The sequence below is a fragment of the Dama dama genome, chromosome 17 (genome assembly GCF_033118175.1).
Source record: "Dama dama isolate Ldn47 chromosome 17, ASM3311817v1, whole genome shotgun sequence".
NCBI lineage: Eukaryota > Metazoa > Chordata > Mammalia > Artiodactyla > Cervidae > Dama > Dama dama.
This window is the reverse complement of record NC_083697.1, coordinates 64,878,156-64,891,693: the sequence shown is the minus strand read 5'-3', so window position 1 is coordinate 64,891,693 and position 13,538 is coordinate 64,878,156.

Genomic DNA, 13,538 nt, shown 5'->3' with positions numbered 1-13,538 from the left:
CGACATGAGTTTGAGTAAGCTCCGAGAGTTGGTGATGGACAGGGAGGCCTGGTGTGCTGCAGTCCATGGCGTCACAAAGAGTCAGACAGGACTGAGCAACTGAACTGAACTGGCTGTCTTCCTCACTTCTATTGTGGCACTTTGCTTGGATGTCCACACGTGAATTATTTGCTTCTTAACAGCCCGTGAAAACTTTGGCAGAAGTGACAGCTTTGGGGGGCTCTGCCTACTCTCCTTTTTTCTGGGCTCCGATCCTGGGCCATTCTGTTGGAACAGGATGGAAGGTGGGAAGGAAGGACAGTGGCCTTCTGAGCCTCTCCTTCTGCTGAGCCTTACTGGATAAGCCCAAGACTAGGCTAATTTGTCCTCAGTGCTCTCAGATCCTGTACCCCAGTATGTCACAACACCACTGTGTAGCCATGACCATGAAGGCAAGTACCCACAGAATCAGAACTTGCCTTACTAAGCTCTAAACCTCAGACTCCTGTCTATAATATAAGACTTACACGCTCAGGATTTATCTGGGTAGAGCAGGTGTGCAGACAAGTAAATAGGAGTCAGTGTGGTCCCAGGGAGAAGGCAATCAGAACAATGTTCACCAAGCATTAGCTGTGATGTTTATCTGACATGTTCTCAGGTCTTAGCTCAAACAAGCGACGCCTGCCATGACCACCCTAACTATTGTAGGGGAGCAAGATTTGCCACCCAAAGTGAGTTTGTTTGGCATGTGGATTGGTTTAGGCTGATTTTTTTTTAAGGTCAAAGACTCATTACCTTTGACCTTTCCCCTGCCTGCTTAAAAGAATGTGGAGGACGTGTTCTGCCAAGGATGATACCACCATAGATAACCATAGTACAAACTAGATGTGTAGATGCAGAGGAACCTAGCAAAGTCTGCTAAAACTCCCCTCTGTGTCCCACTGTGTTTGCTCACCCATCAAACATCTGTTTACCAAACATCTGCTGTTCTATCTCCTTTTCAGTTGCCTTCCTCCCCTTGGAAGTCGCAAACTACCACCCCTAACATCTTCTTTTTTTCTTTAACAAGATGGTATTCAAGTTGGCCATTTTGGAGAGTTACTCAGTTTTCCTGGATCTTTCCTATGTATACATGTTGTTGAACTTTTGTTTGATTTTATCCTGTTCATCCGTCTGATGTAAGTTTAACTCTTAGACCAGCTAGAACTTAGAAGGTGTAGACTTAAAAAATATTGAGAGTTACATTTTATTCGGCAGGAATTTTTAGGACTTCAAGCCAGGGAAGCAGCATCTCAGGTAACCCGAAGAGAACTGCTCCAAGGAGGTGAGGGGGAATCAGGTTATATAGTTTTGCGACAAAGAGCAGGTAGTTTGAACATCAGAAGATTATTGTCAATTAAAGGGATACCAGATACCTCATTTAGCGCCTGTCTATGGGAAGATGCAAGAGTCTGTGCTCACTGAAATTATTCCTTCAATATGTGCCTCAGCTATCTGGGGCCAGTGTCCTATATTTTCATACACTATCCTGTATGTCCTGAGGAATGCTGAGATTCCTCGGGGCTCACCAGCTCACCACTGATGGTGACTGCAATTGCTGATGACTGTGATATCCTTTGTTTACTGGTATGGCAGGAAATATTCTATTTCTCAAAGAGTAGAGGAAAATTTCTTCCTCCCTGATGCTATAATAGGCCTGTTTATTCTCTACCCCCTTTGCCCTGTATGGTTTTCTTCAAAATGCTTGTATATACTTGAAATTATCTGTGCATTTTTTATAATTTTCTGTCTCTCAGAATGAAACATAAGCATCATGATGCTGGAGTCTTGTGTCTTGCCCATTGCTGGTTCCCAGGGGTAAAACAGTGCCTGACACAAATTAGTTGAATGGAATACATGATGGTTTGTTTTAAAATGAATGCATCATTTGACTGTAGTGCTACTGAGGCAGGAATAGGTGAGCTCCAGCTTAGATATTTACAACCAGCCTCCTGTTTGCTCTCCAAAATGGAAGTAACAACTGAAACAGGGTAAACAGTCAGGCTTTGTCTCCTGTGGACACCTTCGGATAACAGTCATGCCAGGAGCAGAGAGGGGCTAAATGTTGTTTGAGTAAAGGATCAAGAGGGCACGTATTTCCCCTCCTGGGGGTAGAAAGGAGGGCACCGCCCCAGAATATGTGATTCCACAGGCCTCTGGGCTGAAACCCATCTTGGAAAGTTGCACACGCATGTTGGGGAGGGTCCTAGGGCAGGTCAGGTGTGGAAAAAGGAACCAGACAATTAGCCAAAGGTAAACAAAGAACAACTATCCTATATAAATGGCTTAACTGCCTCTTTACTGCCCTCCTCCTCACTCAGGGGGATGCCCACACCCTTTCTTTCCAAGTGTGCATCTCTGCCGTGCTCTTATCTTAACAAACTGTCTCTTTGTGTGCGCTCCCTCTTGTTGTAACGCTATGTCTAATAATAAACTTTGTACCTGCATTTACGGTTTTTGCCTCTGTGAGAAATGAATTTTTCACTGGGGGTAAGAGCCGGTGAAAAACAGCGTCTAGTCTCTAGCCCTTAATGGTCTGGTGGCTAGGATTCCTGTGTTTTCATCCAGGCTACCCAGGTTCAATTCCTGGGCAGGGAATTAAGATCTTGCTTCATGTCACTGATCACTGCTGCCTCTCAGAGGTCACTACTGTTGTTGAATCCAAGTTCATGTGCCTGTTGCATTGTGAGTCCTAACAAACCAAAACATCAGTGTTCAGAGCAGATTTATTGCAGGGCCAAACAAGGGCAACAGGGGGTTCATGATCAGTAAGCTCAAACTCTCGGGAGGGTTTCAAGGAAGAGTTTTTATGGGCAAGATTTGGAGAAAAGTACAGGGTTGTGACCTTTCTCTGACTGGTTGATGGTAAGGAAACAGTGTGATGTTGCCTGAAGCTCAATCATCAGCCTTTTAGTTCCAACCAGTCCGGGGTTCACAAGCTTGTGCCCAGCCTGCAGTTACCATCCTTCACCTGGTGGAGGCCTTAGTTCCTGTAAAAGAACAAAGAGCTCTGTTGTTATGTTTGTCCTATTGTATATATCTGAAGAGATACATTGTTATGTCTATCCTGGGGCTTCCAGGGCGGTGCCGGTGGTAAATAACCCACCTGTTAATGCAGGACAAGTAAGAGACACGGGTTCAGTCCCTGGGTGAGGAAGGTCCCCTGGAGGAGGGCATGGCAACCATTCCATGGCAATCTTGCCTGGAGAATCCCCATGGACAGAGGAGCCTGGTGGGCTGCAGTCCATGGGGTTGCAAAGAGCAGACACACTGAGTGACTAAGCCCACTGCAGCCTTTTTCCTATAAATGAGAAAGGGGGAATACTGAAGGGCCCAACAGTGTTCTCAGTTTCACTACAACATAACTAATTCAAGAGGGAATAAATTAGTATGTTACCAATTTTAAGAGAATCAACACAGTCTTTTATGCTAATTGAGAAAGTACAACCAAATTAGTGAGGTCATAGTGATTAAATTATCACAAGAATAGTAAGCAAATTTAACTTCCTATGACAAATATAGATTAAAACATTAAGTGGTTAAACATTAAAAAATGCTGCTCCATAAATATTTACAACCTCAAGATTACTCAGAAATCTGAATATTACTGTAAAGTTTTTTTTATCCTTTCCATGTAAACAGATTTTAGCAGTAATCCAGTTTTATGTCTAAAACACCTAAAGATTTAACTCTAATTTTTCTGGTAACTATATGTAAATACTCATGAATCTTTATTATATTGCTAACTTAAATGCTTTGGATTCTTAAAGTCGACCCCTAGTTTCAACTATTATTTTAATCAAGACTGGTCAAAGTCGAGTGGTTAAGAACCTGCCTTCAAGTGCAAGGGATATGTGTTAGATCCCTGGTCAGGTAACTAAGATCTGATTTGCTCTGGAACCCAAACACTGTAACAAAGATCCCATATGCCATGGCTTACATCCAACGCAGCCAAAAATAAATAAAAATAAATATTCTTTTAAAAAATAAAAAGTTTCCATCATTAAATTTTTTAAAAAGTCAAACCTTCATAGTACTGTATAAATTGACTTAGACACTGTATTAATTTTAATAAGCCTACAAAAGCCTTGACTTGCCTAAAAGTTTAAATAAGATAAATCATGCTGTTTTGTCTTTTTTAACCCTCACAATGCTGTGTCACATAATAAGTTCTCCATGGACTTGGGTTAAAATACTTCTGCAGTTGTCTTGGTGTTTATACCTATATTGTCCTGGTGGGTGGATGTGCTCCAATATTTCCCCAAGTGCTGAAAATTGAAGCAATGTTGTAAGCACATAGGGTAGAGCCCCCACCTCAGAGAAAGTGAGCCAGGCATGGCTTTCTTGATATAAGATAAGCTATTTTTGGCCTAAAGCCATCTTGTGCTCTAAGTCTGGCCACAATGCATGGCCTTGAACAGTTCAGTTCAGTTCAGTCACTCAGTCATGTCCAACTCTGCAACCCCATGAATCGCAGCACGCCAGGCCTCCCTGTCCAATCACCAACTCCCAGAGTTTACTCAAACTCATGTCCACGGAGTTGGTGATGCCATCCAGCCATCTCATCCTCTGTCATCTCCTTCTCCTCCTGCCCCCAATCCCTCCCAGCATCAGGGTCTTTTCCAATGAGTCAGCTCTTCACATGAGGCGGCCAAAGTATTGGAGTTTCAGCTTCACCATCAGTCCTTCCAATGAACACCCAGGACTGATCTCCTTGAGGATGGAAAGGTTGGATCTCCTTGCAGTCCAAGGGACTCGCAAGAGTCTTCCCCAACACCACAGTTCAAAACCATCAATTTTTCGGTGCTCAACTTTCTTCACTGTCCAACTCTCACATCCATACATGACCACTGGAAAAACCACTGCCTTGACCAGACAGACCTTTGTTGGCAAAGTAATGTCTCTGCTTTTAAATATGCTGTCTAGGTTGGTCATAACTTTGCTTCTAAGGAGTAAGCATCTTTTAATTTCATGGCTGCAGTCACCATCTGCAGTGATTTTGGAGCCCAAAAAAATAAAGTCTGACACTGTTTTCACTGTCTCCCCATCTATTTCCCATGAGGTGATGGGACCAGATGCCATGATCTTAGTTTTCTGAATGTTAAGCTTTAAGCCAACTTTTTCACTCTCCTCTTTCACTTGAACAGGTCTCTGTAATTAATGATCTTGAGGAAATGCAGAAACAAAACAAAACAATAGTTCAGTGATAAAACAGAATCCTAGTTCCCATCAAGGGAGATACATAGCAACCTGATACATATCTGAGTTCTCCATGCACAAAGGCCCCAACCCAGATGGAGGATGGAATGATGATGTTGAACTTTCCTGACCCTCATAAACTTCAGTCAACTAAAGTCTGGACTCTGTGGACCTTTGCCCCAAGTCGATGCTGAATTCTCCTCTGCTCAAGCCCTTCACCAATATGCATGTGCCCTTAGCTAAAAAAATTCCCCAATTTTGCTGTTCTGGGAGATACTGCTTTGGAAATGATCCCTGGTGTTCTCCTTACTTGCTGCAGGTAAAAAATCCTTCTCTCTCATCCTCTTTGGCTTGGTTGTATCTCTTGGGTGGACACTCACCAAGAAGCAAACGCGGTTTTGGGGTCACAGCGTCAGTTTTAGAGTTTCTTAGGGGAAAATTCCATTGACCTTAAATTCTCTGAGAAATCTCACTCTTCCTTTACTTTATGGCTCAAATTAAGACACATTCAGCAGATGCCTGTGTGTACTAAACAGGTAAGATTCCAGCATCATGGAGCTTGTTTTTTATTGGAGGAGACAGAAAATTCAAAAATAAACACATATAATTTCAAATGATGATAGTCTTAGTAGTAATACTGATTATCTACACTAATTGTCATGCCGTCTATGCGCATTGTCATTCATAATACCTTAGCAAGTTATAGATGAAGAAACTGAGGCACAGATATATCTCAACCACTAAAGCACTTTCTAAGCCAGTGGGTTTTGTCCTTTGGAAGAAAATATAAGGTCTTTCACTGTTTTCTTTCTTTTTTAAAAAATCATTATCTCATTTTTTTCTTTTCTTCCCACTGTTTTCTGAAATGTAGGTCAAGAGATCATTTCCCCAGATTTTATATCCCACTATTTTGTGTGAGTGACATGATATTAATTTGTCTGCTTCATGAGTTTTGTTTTGTTTTGTTTTGTTTTTTTTGCTGCACTGCTCAGCCTGTGGGATTTTAGTTCCCTGACCAGGGATTGAACCCACTCCCCTTGGATTGAAAACATGGAATCTTAACCGCTGGACCACCAGAAATTCTCAAAGACTTTTTATATAAATAAATGCCCAAATAAAGGGAATATTAGGGCTTCTCCTATGGCTCAAATGGTAAAGAATCTGCCTGCAATGTGGGAGACTTGGGTTCGATCCCTGGGTTGGGAAGATCCCCTGGAGAAGGGAATGGTAAGCCACTCCAGTATTCGTGCCTGGAGAATCCCCATGGACAGACGATCCTGGCAGGCTACAGTCCATGGGGTCGCAAAGAGTCTGACACGACTGAGTGACTAAGCGCACACAGGGAATATTAAGTCAAACAGATAGAAACAGAAGTAGGTAACGGGTGAAGTGTCGTGATTATTACCATTAACCACAACTCCTGCCACATTTTCCATTAACTCTGAAGAAGTTCCACATTTTGCAGAAATTTGCCTCTGTAGTTGAACTGACTGTTCTTCAGTTTCATCCTGTCTTTAGCTTTGGGAAAATAGTAATTCTGATCACAAGACAAACTTGGCTGCTTATTTGTAAAACTAACTTAGATAATCTTTTATGTGATAGTCGGTGGCTTTATCATGAGTCTTACCAAGAACACAAATTTAATTTTGATCACAGATATATTTGTTGGCATCATGTTGTTTTTCCTCTGTGGGATTAGAAAAGGAGAGAGCTTGCCCACCTGAACACTTCAAAAAGAAAAGGGCCACACCACGGGTGTCGCTACCTGCCAAACAAACAACGTCAGAAGCAGTGTGGGTGAGCACAGACGCATTGGGTGTCCTGGCAAAACCATCCTGCCGAAAGGAAGGAAATGAAATGTCAAATTGACGGGTACACATTCCACCGCGCCACCTCCTCTCCTGAGAGGTCAGTGAACAAGATTGGGATTACCGTTATTACCGTAGGGAAAGTCAAGCAACCAAATACTCTGGAGGGCAAAAGATAATGAAATGTGTGGTTAACTTGTATCCTTGAGAGAAATAAGCTGTGGACCGAAAGCGTGTGGACTGTAGATGTGATGTTCTGGGGGAGAGCAGCCTTTATGAAGAGTTCATTTCTTCCCCAAAGCCACAAGTGGTGACACCAAAGGGAATTCTCCTTAAGTTTTTCGAAATTTAGCTTTCTATGGAAGTATGGTACACAGAAAACAGCCCCAGTCTTGAGGGCACAGCTCTAAGAATTCTAAGCAGTGAGCAAAACGGTAACCAGTACCCAGCATGACCGGCTTCCCAGAAGACCTCTCTTCTCATCACGATCCTCCCAACCATCAATGTGATCAAGTGTAATCAAGTTATCAAGTGTAATCCTGCCTTACTACAACATAGGATAGTTTTGACTGTTTGGGGACTCTGTATGCATGGATTGTATATGATGGACTCTTTCATGATATGTATGCAAGAGTCTGGCTTCTTTATCTCAACATTATGTTTGTGGGATTCATCCATGTCGCTGTGTTCATTCCTGTCACTATATAGTATCCCACTGCTGTGAGTACCCATAGTTTATCTGTTACACTGCTGAATAATACTTGGGTTCCAGCTAGGGGCTATTACAAATTATGTGGACATGTGTATGCATTTCTGATAGATATATTCCTAGGATTGAAAGTACTTGGTTATAGGACATGCAAACTTCCAGCTTTAGCTGTTGCTAGAAGTTTCCCAAAGTAGTAGTTGTACTAATACACACTCCCGACAACAGTATGTGAAAGTTCTGTGTGCACAAAGAATAGGTGAAAAGCCCCGAGGTGGCCTAATATTTAACACCCGTGCTGTTTTTTCGATAATGGGCTCACACTTATTCCTTATTCTTATTCCTTTTCCATAAGTGAAGGATCGTTGTTCACTCACTCCACCTCCAAGCCAAGGGAATACAAGTCCCTGACACAACCATACTCCAGCCAGGAGATCTTGGCTATTATTTACCAGGATGTAAAAATATGGATGCAACTGAAAAGGTTAGATGCAAGGTAAGGTATAAAGAAAAGTAAATTTGAAAGCAGACAGACTGTTTAACAGTTGCTTTTGGAAACAAATTCTAGATTAAACAAACTTGTTTTTGAGCTAAATTTATGCCTCCTGAACTGGATTTTTTTTTTCAAACAGTAGTAGAACTCACTGCCAGAGAAGGACATTTGTATTTTGTGGCCGCCCGGCATATTTTGAATACTTCCAGTGTCTGGAGAATCTCCCACCTTGTGGATTTATCTCCCCAAGGTAGAAGACTGACCCTTCTTGATTTCTCAGGCTCTTTTCCAGTGAGGGCCCATAGATGCGACAGAAGCTCCAATCAACCATCAGAAATCCGTGAAAGGCCTCATATGCAAGAAAATAATGGGAAAAGCAAGGCATCTCATGGAACATATTTTGACGAGGGAAGAGATGTGGCGCCTAGATACACCAGCTCAGAGGCTGGGGGGACAAGAGTCCAGGAGAGTGTCCCAGCAGGAGTGACAACAGGAGGCTGCTCCAATCTCCGTCCCAGAGCTCCCACGCCAGAACGTTCCCACCTCTTGAAAAGTGTTCTGAGCCAGGCTAATGGTTGTTAGCCAAGTCCTTGTCTGCTTAATTAACTAGACTGGATTGTGTTCAAATTTTTATATTAAAGTCCTACCCTTACTGTGACTGCGGAGACAGGGAGATAATTAAGGTTACATGAAGTCATAGGGTAGAGCCCTAAGACAATAGGTGGCTTTATAAGAGGAGGAGGAAGAGAAATCTCTCTCTCTCCAAGTACACACCTCAAAGAAAGGCCACCTGACCACAAAGTGAGATGGCAACTACTTATAAGCCAAGAATCCTCAGAATGAAATCTACTTTGCTGGCATCTTGACCTTGGAATTCTCAACCTCCAGAACTGTGAGAAAATAAAATTCCTGTTGTTTAAGTTACCCAGTTTACAATATTTTGTTATGGCAACCTGAACAGAAAAATACACCATATAATAGAAGCAAAAGGTGGTTTATAATACAGTGAGCATGTGCAATAAGTCATTTCAGTCATGTCCGACTCTTTGTGACACCATGGACTGTAGCCTACCAGGCTCCTCTGTCCATAGGATTGTCCAGGCAAGAATACTGAAGTGGGTTGTCATTTCCTTCTCCACGGGATCTTCCTGACCCAGGGATTGAACCTGTGTCTCTTAAGTCTCCTGTATTTGCAGGCAGGTTCTTTACCACTAGCGCCACATGAGAAGCCCTTACTCCATAATGAAGCAGTCTTAATGTTAGACAATTTAATATACATACAAAATTGCAAAGAATGTTCAGTTGCAGCTTCATTTTCAGGCCATGTCATCCAAACCACACAAAGTCCACAAGTCCACCAGCCAGTGGAGAGTATTTTATTCTATTCAAGTTGCTTCTAAGCTCCATTCACAGCCATGGAGTCTTAGTCCTAGACTCTGGGGGAACAGCATGATAATGCCAGTGTCACCAGAGACTCTCAAGAGTCTCTTTCATACCTTCCGTATCTGTGTTGTTCAACACCTTAGCCACTAACCGTATGTGAAGAGTGAGCATTTGATATATGGCAAGTCTGAATTGAGATGTGCTGGAAGAATAAAATATATACTGAAGGCTTGATATAAAAAAGAATGTAAAATTATTAATAGTTAATAACCATTGATAGTGGGTTACATAAAACATGTTACCAAAATTAACTTCACCTGTTGCTTTTTACTTTTTAAAAAATATTTATTTATTCACCTGGCTGCACTGGATCTTATTGTGGCACGCAGGATCTTCCGTCTTTCTTGCGGGATGCAGGATTTTTTAGTTGCGGCATATGGAATCTTTTTTTATTTGAAGCTTTCAAGTTCTTGGGGCTTCCCTGTAGCTCAGCAGTATAGAACCCGCCTGCCAATGCAGGAGATGTGGGTTTGAGCCCTGGGCCTGGAAAATCCCCTGGAGGCGGAAATAGCAGCCCATTCCAGGATTCTTGCCTGGAGAATCCCGTGGACAGAGGAGCCTGGCGGGCTACAGTTTGCAAAGAGTCAGACACGACTTAGCGACTAAACAACAGTGCGAGCTCTTAGTTGTGGCATGTGGGATATGACCGGGGATTGAACCTGGGCCCCCTGCATTGGGAGCTTGGTCTTAGGCACTGGACCACAGGCAAGTCCCTCTTTTTGCTGTTTTAAATAAGCTACCAGAACATTTTAAATTACGTATGTGGGTCGCACGTGTGCCTTACATTATGTTACTGTTGGACACTGCTGCCCTATAGACATACGCAGTCCCTTCGTCCTTTTGATACACTCACTCTTTCCTTCCCGGAAAGTCTCAGCCTGTTCTTCCTGGCTCTTGCTTCCAAAGGACGCTGTCAGTCTTGCTCTGCTCCGACTGGTTCTACTTTTGATAGTGAGCAGGTTTCAAAACTTGGGTATGCTTGAGGCAGTGGGGGGAAACTCCTCATGGGAGTCTGACCCCCAGATAGAATATCTAATGCAATTAGATCTTTCCTCATTGCACTGATACTTTTTCTCCTTCACTGTATTAAGTAATATTGTTTTAAACACACCCTTTTATAGAAGAAGAAATGGTGAATTTTATTTAGGAAAATAAACTAACAAAAAAACTCCTGACCCTTCTATTAATGGAGCTTTTTAGAGTGCAACATTCTAGAAAATGGAAAGAAGTGGTAGGGAAGAAAACCCCATTCCATCATACATACATTAGCAATCTGGATCCTATATTAATTACTCTTTTTCTTAAAAAAGTTTGGCTGCGCTGGGCCTTCCTTGCAGCACTCGGACTTTCTTTAGCTGTGGTGCACAGGCTCTCTGGTTGCTCCACAGGCTTACTTGCCCAACCAGGGACTGAACCCACATCCCCTGCTTTGGAAGGCACATTCTTAATCATTGGACCCCCAGGGAAGACCCATGGATCCGATATTACTCTTTATTCTTCAAAACAGGAACACTTGTGAGGAGTGGTTAAACGGTTACCCAAGGCCACAGATCTGTATGAAGCGGTTACTACTGAAACCTGGTTCTGATCTTTATTCTGTTCTCTGTTATATCACAATACCATGTAATCTCCAAAATTTAAACTTTCTTTGACAATTCTAAATTTTACAGTACCTGGGTAGGGGAGAAAATGGAAGGTGGTCATTGTTACAAACATCAATTATTACTAAAGAGTACCTGAAAAATAATTACAGTTATTGTCTGGCTATTTGTGATAAAAATAACTGGTAAGTTATGTTAACAACTACTCAATTTATTCAATATAGCACTCCACAGAATTGTTCTAAATTATAGATGATGAAGATGATGACAGCCAAAATGTTTTGAGCCCTTTATGTGAAGCACTATGCTAAATACTCTATATGTTTGAGCTCATTTTATCATTTCACAATTGATAGGGTATTATTATCCCCATTTTACAGGGAGAAGCAGAGATCACACAGCTTCTTAAGAAGTGACTGAAGCCAGGTCTGTTAGACTTCAGAGTCCTAGAACCTGGCTGTGTTCTACTGCCTTCTAATGATCTTTTAAAACATTTTTAATATACATTTTTTGTTGATGTTGTTATAGGAAATAGATCAGAGCTTAGCTTTATTTAGGGTTGTTTAGTCGCTAAGTCACGTCCGACTCTTTGTGGCCCCATGGACTGTAGCCTGCCAGGCTCCTATGTTCACGGGATTTCCCAGGCAAGAATGTTAGAGTGGGTTGCCATTTCCTCTCCAGGGGTCTTCCCAACCCAGGGGCTGAACTCACGTCTCCTGCATGAGCAGGTGGGTTCCTTATCGCTGAACCATCAGGGAAGCCCCCAGTGAGCTTGTCTCTGTTACTCCCTACATGTCTCAGGTCATACCCAATTTCTGCCAGACTCCCTCAAGAGAGAACTGTCAATTCTGAGTGCCATTCTCTGTACACTGCAGATAAATTTAGTTTTGAGCATTTCTTAGGCTATTTTTGCATCCTTCTTATGAATTCATTTGGGATAGTTAGAGCATGTTTTGGAGAGGACTTTCAATCATTTACTGATTTTGAAGAAGTACTTCTGGAGAGAGCTCTTGCAATTAGAGTGGCTGATCTGATTTTGCCAAGTAATAGCACCTTCATGTCCCTAGAATTACAAGAATTATAAAATCCACCTGTCAACATACATAAGGCTTTGTACTTTAATAAGGGAAAAAGAAAAACATTCTTTTGAAGGGTCCCAAGTATCTTTTTTGCCCTGAAAGGTGTTGACTTAAAACATGGTAACAGAAGTTTTAACCATCACTGACCCATCAAGTAGAATGTTGAAGAAAGTTCTTTATTTCTAGGAGCCCCAGAATCTCCTAAGGTACAATAAAATGAGAAGTATAATATAAAATGTAGCTATCTGTACAAAATTTCACAGTGCACAAATATGTTGAACAATCCTCAAAATAATTCTCAACTGGCCACATTCTACAAATGAGGAACCTGGGGGCCAAGGAAATTAAAAGAATGTCTATAAAGATTGGAACTACTGTTTATGGACTTTTTAACATGATTCCTGGTGTTATGTGTATAAAACTCTTTGATCATGTTTTAACGTGAGCTAGCATATCATCTGAATCCATCACCAAAAAGAAAACCAGAGAAATCCTGAATAAAAAAGAGCCCAGAGTATACAGAAAAACATTTATTTACTTCTCCCACGGAGTCTTTTATCCTATTGTATCAGAGATTCCACCTCCCCACCATCTCTTTCCCTCTATTCATCCCTTCTCCCAAGTCTTTCCCTGTCTTCTGCCTCCTGTTATCTTGAATTGGCAATAAAGGATCCTTTAGTTCCCATCTATCTGGATGGAGGCTCTGGGTCCTTCAGATTTTTCAGAACGAAACTACCACCAAGGGAACCCTTCTCTTGATAATGCTGACTGGTTCTCAAGACAACCTTTAGTTCCCATCTATCTGGGATGGAGGCTCTGGGTTCTTCAGATTTTTCAGAACGAAACTACCAACATCAGTTCAAATAATAATAGGCCCAATAATACGCTTAAGTCCTAAAAGGAACTTTAGTTTTTCAGATAAAGTGGTAAAAAGGGTAATTTCTAAACACTTCAAAAGATGAACTATATACTTTGGATATTACTAAACTGAATTGTAAAACATGAACTTGATAATTCTCAGCTATCAGGGTCAACTGTTTCAGATCAGAGAAACCTGCATATACAACTGTATTTTTTTAATGACAAAAAAAGAATACCATTTTATACTGGATCACTACAGGTTTCGGGGCTTTCCAGGTGGCTCAGTGGTAAAGAATCCACCTGCCAAAGCAGGAGATACAGGAGATGATC